Raw genomic sequence first — 14340 nt, forward strand, 5'->3', positions numbered from 1 at the left:
TAAGCCATGAAATGGAGGCTAATGTAAAGAAAGTACCAACACAGAATTTTCAGTAGGGAGCACTTATGATTGCACTCATCATACAGTGACTCCAGACAAAGTACCAAGTAAAGGAAGATCGAAACGTAAAGCAAATAGTATTTGGAAGAATAGTAATATTCCTAGTTCTAGATATACAGGGAACGACCGTAATGTGGATATTCAACTGGACACACGTAATTTTGTAAGAGGTACTTTACATGATGGTAAAGGAATTTCATTGTTGTTTGATAGTGGAGCGACACGCTCTATCATTTCTTCTTCTACAGTGCGAAATTCAAAGTATTTATCCTCTATACAACCAGTCTCAGTTGATGTAGTAAACCTAAAGTTGGGTAATGGTCAGTTTATTCATGCGTATAGCACGATAACATTTCAGGTCAAAATTCAAGGTCATGAATTTCAGCTTTCTGCTTTAATTGCTGCAAACCTGACAGGTATTGACTTAATATTAGGTAGTCAAACTCTGAAGGAATTGAATGGTTCTTTGGACTTTACCACAAACTGTTTTAGAATAAAACAAGCCAAAGTCTTCCTTAGGCCAGTGCAGAGATTTGTTATTTACCCAGGTCAGCAAAGATACATTACTGTACAGGGACGTCTTCCATTATATGCACGAAATGCAGATGTGGTTATTAAACCGTTTCCTCTAATATCTCGTATGTGTCCTTCACGAATGTTAGTGAAAATGCATAAAGGTAGAACAAAGATTCTACTAAGGAACATGGGTAATCAGAAATTTTGTCTGCATCCTTCTCGCACAGTGGCTCATTTAGATTTAGCAGATATCATTACGGTCACAGAAGACATACCTACTGATTCTCTAGATTTTCTAAATGTCATGAGAGACATCGAAAAACCGTCTCTTTTTCGAACCAATTCTAACTCTAAAGAGAGTCGTGATGAAATTACACGATATAATTTACATCGTTATCCACATTTGACAGCCGATGATCCCCTGGTTTCCAAATCCGAACAGGAGATCATGAGAGAAAACATTAATTTGGAACAAAGTATTCTAAATGCTTCAGAAACAGAGAGCATATATGAATTTCTAGACTCACATAGAGATGCATTTTCTCTTTATGGTGAATTATCTCACTGTCCAAATTATGAGGCTGATATTACGCTTACTAATGATGAGCCATTTTACATACGTCCCTATAGACTTTCAGATGAGGACAAAGTCATTGTCGCCAGTGAGCTAGACAAATTAGTGCGATTAGGAATCTTAGCGGTAGGACATCAGTCTTATACTTCACCGGTTTTCCTCATTCCAAAGAAGGGAACAAAAGACAAAAGGGTTGTCACAGATTTTCGCTACTTGAACAGTAGAATAAAACGTCTCAATCACCCATTTCCATTGCTGAATGAGACTATCCGTACCATAGGGTACTCTGGAGCCAAAATTTTGGGTGTTCTTGATTTAAAGTCTGCATTCTTCTGTCTGCCACTTAGTGTTCATGCACAACAATATACAGGTATTGCTTCATTTCATGGAGGAAAGCATTATTATTATAAACGCTTACCACAGGGATTGAATTTATCTCCAGCGATCTTTCAGTCGAAAATTAATGATATTTTGGCAACGATCCCAAATTCAAATAAGTTCTGTATTGCTCATCATGACGATATTATTGTGTACAGTGCAGACAAACGATCTCACAAACAACACCTAAAGGCAATTTTTAAGGTTTTAATGGACAACGGATTGAAAATCTCTCCGAAAAAGTGTAGCATTTTTCAAAATTCAGTCCGATATATGGGACATTTGCTCTCAATAACCCCAGAAGGTGAGGCTTGTATCCAACCTTTGCATGACAGATGTGCAGCAATCAGGAACACACCGAAACCACACAATGTTAAGTCAGTAAGACGATTTGTAGGTGCAGTTAATTATGTGGCTTCGTTTTTCCCAAATATTCAAGCACTATTGAGACCATTACATCATTTGAGTCGTAAGAGAAAGGTATTTAAATGGACAGAAGAACATCAGTGTGCATTTCAAAATATTAAAGAGTTGTTGTGTAATCCACCTATATTGCATATGCCACAGAAATATGGTCGTTTTGTATTATATAGCGACACATCACGAGTAGCAACAGGATCATACTTGACACAAAGAGTTAATGGCAAAGAGAATATTATTGCATATTACTCTAAGATATTACCACCAGCATGTCAGAGGTATAGTGTAACTGAATTAGAAATGATGGGTCTATTTATTAATGTGACAGCATTCAAACATTTATTGCAAAATGTAGAATTTGAGGCATATGTTGATCACTCAGCCATTGTTGAATTGTTTAAGTCAAAACAAGAACCAGCAACTTCACGCTTACGTAAGCTTCTGTTCAAATTGTCAGAATATACATTTCAGGTGGGTTATAAGAAAGGCTCAGAATTGGTTTTGGCAGATTATTTGTCTAGAGCACCACAGGAATTTCACTCTGAAATAGATCAGGTTGCTCAAGAGGTCAGTTCTTATGAGGATTTTTCAGCTCTACCTAAGGAGACATTTAATCCAATCATGACAAGGTCAAAGGCAAGGTCAATGGGAGTCAAAGTTCCAGATTTATTTCCGAATAAAGTCACAAAGGAGTCCAAGCAGGATTCCCCAGCCAAAGAATCAACAAATAGAGTTGAAAGGACATCCGTTCCTAAGGCAACACATTCTAATGATCATGTTACACAGAGACCACAATCTGAGTCACAAAAGACGACTACACCAGTTATTTCTACTGATAAGAGAGAAACATATATTCAAAGGCCTACTATTTCTATGCCGAGTGAAAATAGACATACATATAGTCCTGATGTATTAGTTGTGCCAAATTTTACAAGTGTTTCTCAACCTTCAGAGCCAAGATTAGTGGATCAGAGTAGACATAGAGTGCAAGAGGTAGTCAGAGAACCACCACCAGAATTATTTTCTCAGCCAAAGCCAGTCATAACAAACATTGATCATTTGGTTACAGGACACATTCCAAAACAAAAGGAATTGAATAAAGTCATGAAGGCAATTCAAGGAAAGCTGATCAAAAACTATGATCTGCCATTTGATGTAAAAGAGTTGCAAATTCAACAACAAACTTGTCCTTACTACAAACCAATTTATGATTTTCTTGCACACGACATTATTCCAAGAAATGTTAAGCATGCTAGAACTGTTCGTTCTCAAGCAGAGGATTATTTGTTATGTAATAGTTTGTTATTCAGGATATTTTTGCATGAGACTAATGATGCTAAGATGACTCTTCAGTTAGTCGTACCTGAGACTATGGTAGAACAGATAATATCTCGATATCATGATGACTTGTTAAGTAATCATCAGGGTGTAATGCGTACATATTTGACCATTAGACAGCATTTCTATCTGCGCAATATGTTTCAACGCATCAGTAATTATATTCAGGCATGTCTCCGTTGTCAAGAATTCCGTAAGAAACCGGACAAATTGAGACAATATCATGCTCGCATTCCTGATTCTTATCGTCCTTTTGACAGACTTAGTCTGGATTTCAAGACTATGCCCACAACGGCTACAGGATTTAAACATTTGATGGTTGTTTGTGATGAGATCACTAGATTTGTTGTATGTGTTTCTCTTAAGACTCTTGATGCTGAAACAATATGTGAAGCATTATTGCAGAGGGTAATCACAACCTTTGGTCCACCGTCTTGTATTGTAAGTGATGCGGCAGCTTCTCTTACAGGAAAATTAGTGGAGCTCTTAAGTAAAGCTTTGGGCATTGAACAAAAGTTCATCAGTGTAAACAATCATGGAAGCTTACAGGTTGAAAGACACATTCAGACTCTTTCAAATTTCCTCAAAGTTAACTTAAATCAGTTTGGTACGGATTGGGTACGATTTGTCCCAACATCAGCCTATGCATATAACACATTTTCCTCTCCTCAGTTAGGTAGCTATAGCCCATTTGAACTTGCATTTGGACGTAAGCCACCAAATCTTACAAATTTATCATTCAATCCAATGGCAGGATTATCACAATCTCATGGAGAATATGCTGCATTGTTAAAGAAACGATTTGATCATTTGTCTAGGGTAATGTTGGTCTTACAAAAGAAGCAACAAGATGCTCAAAATGTTAAGATAAGTGCAAAACTAGACAAAGGTGCAATTTATTCAACGGGTCAATTAGTGTATCTATATAAGCCAACGTCTTCCTCCTTGACTGCGAACTCTCGCAAAATTGCTGCAGAATGGTGTGGACCACTAGTGATCCATCAAGTTTTGGATAGGACTCATTATTTGTTGGCCACTCTCAAAGGAGAAATTCTTAGTGATGTATTCAATTATAACAGGCTTAAACCATGTTTTGTAAGAGCATCTTCTGAAACTAAGAATATCACCAACATTCAGAAATTGCGGAATGTCTTGAAAACAAAGGGTTCATCAAGTGAAAAGCTTGCTCGAATGAGAAATGTTTTGAGTAGTAACACTTCTAATGCAGAAAATGTTAATGTCATGCAAGATGCACATATTGAGTTTCATGATGAGTTTGGTAACATTTTGCCAGGGGTAACTTCAGATCATGTCATGTGTCTTATGAGCACTAAGCCAATGAATGTTGCATCATTTCTAGAGAATAGAGCACATAATGAAGGATTAGCACTTCCATATCCTTCCATGAAAGATAGCATATTAAGGCAAAAGAAAGCTTTTGCAAATGCTCCACAAGGAGACATGAAAGTCCAACGTGCTCGATACAAATTGGGTGAATTACAGGTTCTGGTCACCTATCAGACACCATGTTTTCCATCAGGCTTTAAGAGTCATGATTTTTGGTGGAATGTAGGAAAATATTCCAACACAGGGGAAATAATGAATTTTCTCCATGAAAAAGGATTGAACATTACAGGCAATCCAGGCAGGATGTTGCAAACATTATATGGTTAGAATGTATAACTGCATATTACTTTACGTTCAGATGAACAGGTGTTTTACCCACAATTGTATGAAGGGAATGCGTTATGGCAATTACCTGCATACCTATTAAGTGGAAGTCGTACTGTATGGTGTAACAATATAAGCTTTATTGTTAAAAACATCACCAAGTGACCTAGTTTCATCTTTTATAACAAATGTGTAATGAGTATACCTTATTTCTCCTTATGAATTCGTTCAAACGTTTACCCGGCAATTAGAACATATCCGGAATATTAGCAACATGGGTTTTCATATATTGAGAAATATTTTAAGGATATTTACATTGCATCATTTATGTTATATTAAAGGCTATTTAGAGACAGCATTGGTGATATGCAACTTTTGCTTACAGCAACAGTTATCGAAGCAAATAAAAGTATAGATCTTTTGAGGAAGTTATGTATATATTTTCTTTTCCTCAAATATTCATGCAAAAGTTTAATTTCTTCATGAAGCAAAAAGTTGAAAGACAAGATGTTCAGTATTATGTTTATTTGAAGAAAGATTTGTTGATGTCATAGTCTATGGAGTCTCTTTTATGGTATCGAATATCTAGTACTTTGGTACTTTACTAGATCATTTCGGAGTGCATACCTAGGGTCACCATGCTATCGAGTCACATTTTGTTGATTTTCTTGAAGTGGATGTATATGATTCACAAGGTTTCAAAGCAGTTTTGAAACTAAGCCTTCACTAAAGACGAGGTTTTGTAAATGAGTTTGTAATATTTTAAGGTTCTTTTTTTTGTGTACGAATTTTGCATGGAACGCTAAGGTGTTCTGTTCAGTTAAAAGATAACTAAGTCTAGTATTCTCTGATCTCTCCCCAATCACGGCATGATTTCACTTTTGATATAAATGTATTATTGATGTATGAAATGCATAAATGTATTTTGTAAGAGATACTGCATATTTTGCTGTGTCATGTAACTTTAAGATATCTTAATGATATTTTTTTTTAGATTACATCATATGATGTCATCAATTTTGAAGAGGTACACAAAAATTTCATGGAGATAGTGTCAATGTATATACCATATGATCATTTTTAATAATTCGTAACCAAGATGTTAACCTTTGAGATATATGATGACCATTTATTGAAGTCAATGAATGTTAGTGAATGTGCTTACAGTACTCTACCGTTTTGAGATAATGATAAGTTAAAGCAGTATGATGTTAAAATTTTGGAGTATCCAAAAATTTTAAAAGATTGAGGGGGATGTTATGAAATAGTGATACCATCTCTTTGATGTTACCGAAACACTCCATCGAGACACCTTACGGGCCTCTTATGTATTTATCTAGGTCATGGATTCAGTTTTCCCACGAGCAGTTTTTTAACTATCTTATTGAATCTTGGTACAGGGCCTTTTCCCAAAATAGATTCCATTATGTCTGTGGAACATTCGAGAAGGTTCTCTCACGTGGTATGGAAGTTTCCATAGAAAGGGGATGGACTTCCAAACTCCCAACCAATCAGGGCAGATCAGTGCCAGTGCACTTATTTTTATATCATTAAGTTAATACAGGATGGTCAGGTTATTGGCTGTCTACTGATTATGCGCAGTGAGATTTTTATGGAAGTAAGGTATAAAAGAAAAAGGAGGTCAGAAATTTATCACTCTGTCAGCAAATTTATGACTTGATCAGAAAATTTATCACTCCGCCGAAGGTTCATCACTCCTAATTGTTTAATTGACGGAGTCAAGTCAAGTCAAATCATTGTAATTTAGTTTTATTTGTAAAGAGAATCGACAGAGAAGAAATTATACCGAATCATTAAATCAAATCCTATCTCGTCAAATTGTTTTTTGTGTGAAGTCATTGTTTTCTTCCGTTCGAGACATCTCCTGAAGAAGCATAAAAACGGCATCAAGATATCCCAGTACCTTTCTATCGCGAGTCCCGATATAGTTTTACTATCGGAGGAAGCGGGCTCGTCACAATATTACACTAACCCTAACCCTAACCCTAACCCTAACCCTAACCCTAACCCTAACCCTAACCCTAACCCTAACCCTAACCCTAACCCTAACCCTAACCCTAACCCTAACCCTAACCCTAACCCTAAGTAAAACAAATATGTATATGTCATTTTAAATCGACATATACCGGTTTCAATGGATGATATGTCTAATTAAATCGGTATATGTCGATTTAAACTCGTAAAAGTCGAATTAAATAGGTATATGTCAATCTCCCACGATTTGAGACTGATGGCCCGCCATAAGGCACTAGGCTAGGCTTCATCGACTAAGACAGTACCTGGTCGGCATGATTTGGTTATAAAGTTCAGGATTTCCGGTTCAATTCAGATTTAGGCTTGGCTTACTACTATTCTGGATGTTCAAGTTGTTTAAGAAATAGAGGGTTAGAGAATTTCATAAAACATACAGCAAATCGTTTACAAAGTAATCGTAGCATAAAATATTGTCAGCTCTTATGAGTGACCTTTTCAATGTTTCTTTGATAGCTGGTCACACACAATCTTTCTCCCCAGAAATGGAGTACCCATGTATATCCATGTATATATCCATTGATGTTTTTACCCTGACAGGTAATTCCTCCATGGTCTGTCGGGGTAATACCTCCTATAGACTTCATTCTGGTTACATCATGCAGGTATTGTTACGCCCTGGGTTGTTCGGGATGCGTGTACCCCGTATTTCGAATACGCCCACGGCTACTAAGAATATGTTTCCCCGAGTGTTGAATAATTTACCATGCGATTTGTTGCCCATTCACTCACCATTCCATTTACTTTTGTTTTGTTATGCAGGCCTCTCTCGCTCTTCCCGTCGTCTGCCATCACCAGCATTACAGGCATTCTCTCTTTTGTCTCACAAGTTGTTCTGTTTAGCGTTTATCTATTTTACTATCACTTGCTCTCTATACCTTGTTTAATTCAGACGGTGTTGCTTCTTATGTAGTTTGTGTTTTGGAACACTTTATTTATTTCGTTGAGGTTCGGACAGAGAACTGGAGACCAGCGGTGAGCAGCACGGCTATTACAGTATAGTATTATTTTAAAGGCAAGGTTGTGTTACTTATTTTATAGAGCGGGCCCGGGAGTGAGGGCTGACTACGGGCGCCATTTCCTATTGTATAGTATAACTAATAACTTCCAGTCCTGGTTGGCTTCGTTGCATGTTATAGACCCCGGTGGTAGGGTCAAATTAGGGCTCCCCGGAGGTATTGCAGAAGTTAATCTGGGCGGGACCACATTGAACAGTACTTGTTCAGTCTGCCGTTGGCGCCCAGTGTCGGGTATTCACTCTGAGACTCGTAATTCTTAAGAGCCGTGCTGCCCACGCCCTGGTACGTAGTTTACTTTTTATTTATTTAAATTGAATCTCTGCCCGTTGTTTGCTTTTATTTGTGTACGGCAGAAAACAATGCCTTATTTTTGTTAAGTATATGTTTAAAGTTAAGTAATTAAATTGTTGATTGAGACCTACTTCTATAAACTATATTCTTCTCTATTTTAGTGTGTGTATTGGTTCCAGCCCTGCTAGCATTAGTCTTCGCCTCCGCTTTCCCCCTGCCCTGACATCAGGTGGCCTCCAGCTGCCTGATTACCCACGCTACCGCGCGGCCGGGGTACAGGGGCGTTACAGTATTAAATTCCAGTACACTTCATCAATTTGTGTTAGTTTACCTCCTACTGAAGTTAGAACTAAATTACCAGGGATTAAAAATTGTTTACAAAATGCTGATTTCTTAATGTATGTCCCGTTGAGATACTTTTCTTGACTCAGAGGCAAAATGTTTATCGATTCTTTCATACAGAATCTCATATAATCTTTGATACTGCAATCTGTTTGTTCTCTTATATCCTCCTGTAGGCAAGTAATATGGAGAATAGATGTGCAATACAGTGTCAGTTGTGGGAAGTGTGTCCTCTACCTTCGGACCATGTAGCCAGGCAACACCAGGACAAAGGCATAAAAATGGCGGCTTTTGTACCAGTCAAGACAAATGTAAGTAGCAAATTCTTGCTTAAAGTGTAATATATTCAAACAAAGTGCTAGAAATAAAGTTCTAATATCAGGTCAAGTAAAATTAATGCAGTAAGTGGCTAGAACATGTTTTAAAACAGACAAGCAAAGGAAGGAGCCATCCTGGTACCCATGGCAGTCCCGTGTCTTTGAAGGTAATGCTTGTCCATGAACGTGAAGTTGTTTTTGGTGAGAACCTGTTGCATGAGAACTTTAGTGTCAGAGATGGGTGGACAAGGGTGGACCTTCTTAGACAGGGATGCACACGTGGCTGTGATACCTTCAGCATGAGGGATGTTAGTGTACAGAGAAGTGACTTGGCTTGGTATAGTACACATAGGCAGAGGAGCCAAATTTGATTTGAGGGGGGGGGGGGTGGGGGGCTGTAACGACTTACCCATAAAATATAACCAAAATTGTTCGCACGCTCCGCGCTCGTTCAACATGTTAATGTACATATCATATAACCATGCATCGGTTGTTTGCATAATGATAATAATAATATAAGTTTAACCATTGAAAAACACACTGGTGAATTACCCAATAGCTAGGTACTGGTGCACTTCAAATCACCAGGCATGTCATTCACCGACATCCTCTCAAACAGTTGCTTTTTTCTTTCAGTAGGTCCACAATTATCAGCATATTGCACGAATTTTCATACAAATATTTGGTTGGGGGCTGCAACCACCCCTGCCCTACCCCATCCTCCTACGCCTATGGTAGCACAGGCAATAACAATACTATTTGGGTGTCATATTATTTCCTAGAAGTACTTTTGTTAAATTTTGAAAGGAAATATTTCAGCAAAATGTCACATTTTTGTACCCATACAATATTGAATCACCCAGTAAGTTTCTCAGTTACAAGCCATAATTAATTTATTTGTAACCTTACAGAGGGATAATCCTACACTGTTTTTTCTCGGATTTGGATGGAGGGTTAGGTAAAGAATTTAAGTGATGAGACACTGGAAGTAAAACATGCAAAGATATAAATAGATGGAAGTATGTTGAGATAAAGTATCAGACTAAATGAATTGAGACTTGAATATATGGCATATTGCAGTGATTTGGTCTTGGATAGTACCGTTTGCAGCATATCAATTGAGTTTGCTGCCATCTTAAGGTTTCTAAATGAGTACCCCTTTAAATATTGATACCGTACAACATGGCCGAGCACAAATCAAATGCATCAGTTTTACTACATTGCTTTGGTTAAACATTTTTTTAAAGTTCAAATTCATCTGGGAAGTACTTTAAAATGGGTGAACTGATGTGTTTCAAATAGACATAAAATAGCAATGCAAATTACCTAATGACATTGAAATATTATAGAAAAGTAACTTGTCTTGGATGTGTCGCTTGTCTTAAAACTTACACATGGGGACCTAGGTAGACGTACAGATGGCTGGAGGAGTGAAGGATCTATTTTCAGATAGTTCCAGTCTGAGAAAGTGAGTATGGTTTATTATCCTCGGTCATAATTTTAACAATGAAAATGTCTCGGATATGTGTAGTCAGTCTGTCATTGTGCAAGCCAGGGATGAACCTTTTCATATAAGAAGCTGTAGAATGTTTGCATTTGACAATATTTCCCTGTTCATATTTAATTACCTAGCCAAAAAGCCTTTTGCCCATATTTCGTTTCGTTTCGTTTATTTCACTTTTTTTTTCATTTTTACAATTACATTTACAATAATGAATAATAAAGAAAGAAAATAGCATATATACTCATAAAGTGCAGATTCACCATGAACAAATTAAATACAATACGCTAATTACACCCCTCCCCCTCCCCCACTTCCCAAACGGGAAGCACAAGTAGCATTATTAAATGTGATAACTTTAACGCATATATTACAAATCATTGTTTAACAAATATAGCTTCAGTTGCTTTATGAATATTGATAAGGTGGGTAATTTTTTAAGTTTGGGTTCGAGAGTATTAAAAAATGTGGCACTAGTAAATCTTACAGATTTAGTATTTAAAACTAATCGTGGGTAATCCAAATGAATGGCAGTTGAGTGTCTAGTGTTATGACTATGGAGTTGATGATTTAAATTAAAAAAAAGACTTAAACGGAGGTGGAAATAAATCATGAAGATATTTGAAAACAAAGCTTCCAAGCTGGAGTTGATATATGCCAAAAACTGTTAAGATACTTAAATTCTTAAAAATAGGAGTAGTATGACTAAGATAATCTGATTTGCTAATCAGTCGTATCAACTTCTTTTGGAGCACAAATAATCTATTCAGGTGAACAGTATGCCCATTGCCCCAGAGAATATTACAATACGAAAGATGAGGATAAATCAATGTATAATAAAGGGATAATAATACCTGATGAGGAACCTGAAGCCTAATTTTATAAAGAATGCCAATCGTCTTAGACACTTTAGTACAAATATAATCAATGTGAGTTTTCCAGCTTAAGAGTGGATCAAGATGAACTCCAAGGAACTTAACGTTTTCTGTTTCATGTATAATTGTATTGTTCAAGATAAGTTTTAGTTTGGGTTTAGTGGAATGGTAAGTGTGAAAAACTATGAAGTTAGTTTTATCAGGGAGTTGTTCCATAACAACTCCCTGGTTTTATTGACTTTAAGAGACAACTTATTAGCACAAAACCAATCTGCAATAACAAAAAGTTCATTATTTAAAATACGATTATATGCATTCAAATTAATATTCTTAAATAGTATGCTAGTGTCATTAGCAAAACGACAAAATTTAAGAATACTTGAACAATTAGGGAGATCATTGATATAAATCAGAGAAAGGAGCGGTCCTAGAATAGATCCATGAGGAACACAACAAGTTATATTACAATAAGCTGAAACGTGTTCACCAATAATAACACTCTGTTTACGATCTGATAGGTAATTTCGAAACAACTGTAACGCAAGTCCCCTAATCCCATAATGACTTAGTTTGTTTAATAATATATCATGATTGACCGTATCAAAAGCTTTTTATAGGTCTATAAATATTCCAAGGGTAGACTGCTTATTATTAAAACCAGTAGTAATAAAATCAACGACATCAAGGCCAGCCATACTACTTGAACGTTTTGGACGAAAACCATACTGATTATCGGAAATTATGTTGTAGCTATTTAGAAAAGTTATAGTTCTGGAGTAAATAATTTTCTCAATTATTTTAGATAGAGAAGTGAGTACTGAAATTGGTCTATAATTTTGACAATTCATATAGTCCTATATATCCAGTGATATTTTTGCAGGAAGTTAATTTGTTTCATGATGAAAGTGGGTCTTTCAGAAATTTGTGCAATAGAGGGTCAGAATAGGTTTTTCATGACATCTGTAAATAGGCAGACTGTCATGTGGATACTTGAGTTATGCCTAAGCAGTTCTCGCTGGTCAAAGGTTGATCACTGGTGCATGACTTAATGAAAACCTAAACCATCCTTATCATCAACTCTCAGGCTGAATTTACTTATTCGTGTTCTTGTTTGATGATTTGTACATCTTTGGTTGTGGCTATGTGCATGCAGGCATTTCTGATTATTTTTTCATACAGACCATCTGTGTGAGCTAACATTGGCTATGCTTGTTCAAATGGATAATACCTGCCAGCAAGCTAGGCATTTAATCCTGATCGCCCTTGTTCCAGTCAGGCTGTGAAATGGAATTCCTGTTTATGGGTCACTTGCATCATTTCAGGAAAGCAGGAAGTGTTTATGGCTGGACTGTTTTTTTAGTCAAGCTGATAGTGGTCTTTCTTATTGATTTAATAATTATACTGATTAATGTTTTTCTGTTTTTTATATATTATTTTGGTGGTTTTTATATTTATTTTATCTAATATATAATTCTCTGTTCTTTTCCTTTATAGCTGTCATTTCCTTGCCCAACAGGCTGTTACATTGGTTTGAATGGAAAAGTACTTCTAAATGCGGTGCGTCGCTGTATATACAACTTCAATCATGGCAATATAATAGTTTTCAAATATCTAAGTGCAATCGCAAACTTCACTAGCAATATCTCAAGGCCAGCCAATTTTGAAGAAATTCTAATTTTAACATTTCTAAATTCATTAACTTTAGTATTGACCCTTGTGGCTTCATTAACATATATGATATGAGCAACCAATAGTTGGGCATATAGCAGGGCTCTAGCGAGGTCCACTTGTCCAAAACCAAGTCAAAGTCAACATGTCCTGAGTCTAAGCCATGTCACAGTCAAGACTTCAGTTGAAACACAAGTTTGATTTTTGTTGCTCACACCAAACTTGGCTGGCCTAGAGGTCTTGCTAATTGTAGTTTGTGATTCTACTTAGATATTTGCAAATATTGGATTGCCATTATGTTATCGATAAGGAATGTTAAGTATGGAAAATTTGTCAACTGCTGGTGACAATTAGGATACAAATACATTTAAAACTCTTGGCATGGTAGTGTTAATGAAGCAGTCTATAAGTCATGTATTACTAGTTTTCTCTGTCATATTGTATAGAAGGGGGCAGAAGAGAGGAAAGGAGGCTATAGGGGGAATGGTGGGTATGGGTGTGGAGGAGGGGTAGGTAAATAACATTTTTGAATAGGATTACTCCCAGAATAGTTGTCAAAAGCTGTTCAAAACTATGAATGTATCATCATAACATCAAACATTGTTTATTTTTCAGTGTGATAATCACCATGCAAAGCTCATAGAACATCATTCAAGGGGCTCGTGTGAAGAGACCAGCAAGAAAGTTAGTCCTAGATTAGAGGTGAGATGTTTCCATCAGACATAGTGAAGTCTGCATGTTTCTCTGTGATTATATGTTTGTGTATGTCTGAATAATGGAATGTTGGATTATATAGTTAATGAGCCGATATGCCTTATTAGGTTTGGTACTCAACCATAAATGTTTAATGTAAAATTTTTCTAATTTTCAATATAAATAAATTATAGGTAAAAAATCATCAATCATGGTATGTACTACTGTATAACATAAATTAACCGTACCAAAATTTGAATATTTTATGATAACTCAAACATAAATGTAAAACCTAATTCGATTGACCAATAAAAGACACTGTCATTATTTGGGAATATTTGTGTTACATTTCATAAATTTTATTTTTGTTGTCAAACATGTAGATCATTCCATTCTAATACCAATTAGTCCAAAAATATAAACGTAATTCCACTGTAGGAATTTGTCACCTTGCATCAACCAATGCTAGTTCTGTTTTGGTGACATATTTAACCTTAGTCTGAAGATCAAACATGCATGATGCTAACCAAATTGAAATTATTTGTGATTCCTAAAGCCGGATATCGAAAGAGATACTTTGAACAGACTCTGTTCAAAAGATGATAACGTCGACACCTCCGTACTC

At 36.2% G+C, this 14340-nt stretch overlaps 1 protein-coding gene and 1 long non-coding RNA gene across 2 annotated transcripts in view; both read left to right on the forward strand.

Annotated features, from left to right (window-relative positions):
* Positions 1-7881: 7881 nt before the first annotated feature.
* LOC139973527 (uncharacterized) lies at positions 7882-9912 on the forward strand. Its single transcript, XR_011795237.1, has 3 exons — positions 7882-7984; positions 8838-8972; positions 9890-9912. It is a non-coding gene; the product is annotated as an uncharacterized lncRNA (long non-coding RNA).
* Positions 9913-9942: 30 nt separating this feature from the next.
* Positions 9943-14340, forward strand: part of LOC139973840 (uncharacterized) — a 39503-nt gene continuing 35105 nt past the window's right edge. Inside the window, exons 1-2 of the mRNA XM_071980717.1 lie at positions 9943-10446; positions 13638-13724. The gene's annotated coding sequence lies outside the window, so the exon portion shown is untranslated. The remainder of the gene's footprint in view (positions 10447-13637; positions 13725-14340) is intronic.

This window comes from Apostichopus japonicus, chromosome 9 (genome assembly GCF_037975245.1).
Source record: "Apostichopus japonicus isolate 1M-3 chromosome 9, ASM3797524v1, whole genome shotgun sequence".
NCBI classification, from domain to species: domain Eukaryota; kingdom Metazoa; phylum Echinodermata; class Holothuroidea; order Aspidochirotida; family Stichopodidae; genus Apostichopus; species Apostichopus japonicus.